The sequence below is a fragment of the Meles meles genome, chromosome 13, assembly GCF_922984935.1.
Source record: "Meles meles chromosome 13, mMelMel3.1 paternal haplotype, whole genome shotgun sequence".
Classification (NCBI taxonomy): Eukaryota; Metazoa; Chordata; class Mammalia; order Carnivora; family Mustelidae; genus Meles; species Meles meles.
In genome coordinates, this window is record NC_060078.1 from 13,054,856 (window position 1) to 13,058,292 (window position 3,437).

The 3,437-nt window shown below is 41.7% G+C and overlaps 1 pseudogene; it reads left to right on the plus strand.

The window, feature by feature from the left end:
• The first annotated feature begins 595 nt into the window (after window positions 1-595).
• On the plus strand, window positions 596-776 carry LOC123955579 (annotated as a pseudogene).
• The last annotated feature ends 2,661 nt before the right edge of the window (window positions 777-3,437 follow it).

The following is a 3,437-nucleotide window of genomic DNA, read 5'->3' on the forward strand; positions in this document are numbered from 1 at the left end:
CCTCAGAAGAAATCAGCACTGCTGACACCTTGATCTTGAACTTCCAAGAATCTTGATCTTGAACTTCCAAGAACCTTGATCTTGAACTTCCAAGAACCTTGAACTTGAACTTCCCAAATGGGAAAATAAATTTCTGTTGTTTAAGCAGCATAAAAAAAAAATAGTGTCCCGGGTACCCGAAGGACCTAGTCAGTGGTGCTTTTTTATGGCAATCCTGGCAAACTAATATGAATATCTATGAAAAACTAGCATTTTTTTAAAAACTAGCATTTTTAAATCACAAAACAATCAAAATTCCTCTCAATAGATCTATACTACTTATATAAGTAATTAAAGTGTAAAACCTTAAGAAATATTTTGTGTTACAAACAACATTTTCAAACATTTAATTTCACAAACACAATGTATTTCCACTTTAAGAAGCAAAAAGAGGAATATGCAATAATTACAATTTGATAACAAAACTTATTTTCAAGAATTATTACATCACAGAATTAATGTTTTTCTTATTGTTGCTCATATTTCCCATTCTTATTAACTTCCCGGGATCAAAGTTTGACCATCTTGGCTCCCTTCCTCCACCATCGTGGTGCGTATGACCGTCCTCACCGTGTCTCCTCACAAGACTTTCAAGATCAAGTGATTCCTGGCTGAGAAACAAACCCAGAATCGTCCCATTCCCCAGTGGGTTCAGATGAAAACAGGTAACGTACAACTCCAAGAGGAGGTATTGGAGGAGACCCAAGCTGGGTCTGCAAGGGTCCAATCACACATGACACAGCACACATATTTGTGCGGCACAAAGTGCCCCTGCTTGCATCATATGCTCTGTAAAGTACATTACTGAGCAATAGACATGCTTTATCAGCAAAGCGATTTTTCTCTGTTATACAGTGCTTCTGCACCAGTAGGTTGGTACGGTAATAAGTCTGTGAGACCTTTTGTTTGGGGGAAAAAAAAAGATTTTTCTTTTTTTTTAACTCATCGGAGGTTCTAGTCATCTTATGAAATTCCATTCACATAAGGTCTTCTGAATCTATGCTTCCTTTTTTGTTGACTTGTCTTTCATTACTTTTTCTTATTTATATCTGGCTTCGTGTTACATTTCCTTCATTATTCTTCCACGTCATTTTTCTCCGGGGGTGTTTTTGTCCGCAGATTTTCTACCGAATTTTAAGTGGAAATCATGTATTAAGTTTCAGAAATTACTTTGTGCTCTCTAATTCCATCTCCCTGAGACTTCTCATCTCATTGCAGAAGAGCTCTTCAGCCTGTTCCATTATTTCTGCAGGAGTGTGAGTCATCTGCTCTAGTCGTTTACTCAGTACCCTTTCTTTATGTTCTCTTAAATGGGCCTAGGTTCCTTTAAATCAGAATACTCAGTGAAAAATAACGTAGGGGTATTTTTCTCTCTTAGACTAGCAGCAAATTGGTTTATAGACTAAGAGCTCTCACATGAGGTGAGATAAGGACGGATGTTCTGTTCTCAGGTTTCTCCAGAGCTTGCTCTCTTCCGTGTCTCACTCCTTCCGCTCCCTCATGTCTAATTCCTAGAATCACCATCAAATGAAATGTCTGGTCGCAGGTCCTCTTTGAGTGGTCTGCTTTAGGGTGAACTCAAGCTAAGATACTTACCACGTACTAAGTTGGATTCTGAGCAGGAAGTAATGGAACATTTTTGGTTAAAAGCCGTCCTCTCCAGCTTCCCTCAAACCATCCTGTCAAGGCAGCTGACGGGTCCATGCAGAGAAGAGTCTGCAGTTACCCTCTGGTGGCCTTCATAGTGAAATGAGCCGGGCTGGAGCTGATCCTGTTCCATGGCCCCTGTGGTGTATGGTCATATCGTGTAATGCCTGAATTAGGAAACTTTTAAAAGTTCTCTCATAATTTTTATCATCACCTTTAAAATTGCAAGTAATGGGGCACCTGGGTGGCTCAGTGGGTTAAGCATCTGCCTTCGACTCTGGTCATGATCTCAGGGTCCTGGGATTGAGCCCTGCATCCGGCTCTCTGCTCAGTGGGGAGTCTGCTTCCCCCCTCTCTCTCTGCCTGCCTCTCTGCCTGCTTGTGATCTCTGTCTGTCAAATAAATAAATAAAATCTTTAAAAAAACCATAAAATTGCAAGTACATCCAGATGATGTATCGTATTTGTTAAATCTCCCAGAAGCTGCACATCTGCTAGACTGACTGGTTTCAGTAATGCGTTTAGATGGGTGGGAAGATCAGACATGGACACACAACAGATAACAGAATTAGGGGAAAACCTCCAGCAATTATGTAGTTCACTCCCCTATCTCTCACCTCTGAGACATCCTATAGACACACAGGATATACCCAACCTTGCTCCCGTCTTCGTTCTCATTTCCAGGGAATTACACTTCTAGAACATCTTTTGAATTTCTGTTCACCTTCTCCTTCCATGGCCACGGACCTTGTCACCCTTCACAGAGACTATTCAGGTGGCTTCCTAAATGGTGACCCTATCCCTGGGTCTTCCTCTCTTCCATACATCTTTCATCCTCCTGCTATTTACATTTCTCAGTGAATAGCAAATCACATGACCCCCTACTCACAAGTATTTTACTGCACACCACTGCTTATGTTTCTTAAAGTCCCAGAATGCGTCATTCAGCTTTTGATCTGACCCAAGCGACTCTCCCAGCTTCTCTGAGAAAGCAGTTCCCACTCCTCCCCACGCCGAAACAGGCAGTGCTCCTTCAGCACTTGCGTTTTCAAGGCCTTGCCACTCCCTCCACCAGAAACACTACCTCACCAAACCCCTTCCTCTCTTGTTCGCTTGCAGAAATACGACTCTTCTATTACAGTATCAGAGATGTCATCTCCTGTGTGAAGCTTTCTCAGGTCCCCGTCCTCAGAAGGGACTGTTATTTCTTCTTGACCACGATGACTCTTTTTTTTTTTTAATTTTTATTTTTTTATTTGACCCAGAGATAGAAAGTACAAGTAGGAAGAGCAGCAGGCAGAAGGAGAGGGAGAAACAGGCTCTCCACTGAGCAGGGAGTCCGATGTGGGGCTGGACCCCAGGACCCTGGGATCATGACCTGAGCCAAAGGCAGACGCCTAACCGACTGAGCCACCCAGGCACCCTGTCCCGACTGCAATGACTCTTAGTTTAACTTCCATCAGAGCACTTAGCAATGTGAATTTACATGAGACAAAGACTCTCAAGCTCTTGATTTGAATAAGGAATGCAACAAAATCATAGGTTTATTACCTTTTTGTATATGAAGGGAGAAAAAGGACATTATGAAGCTCTTCATGCTTACTGAAGTAATCTTGCACGCATTTATCCTTCTCAGAAAAGAGAGATCAATTTCAACATTTTTCCTCAAGCAAGAAATTATTGCATAAGTCAACCATTCAGAATTACAGAATTCTTGCAGTTATGAGGTTCTTTTCACAGGATGCCGCAATA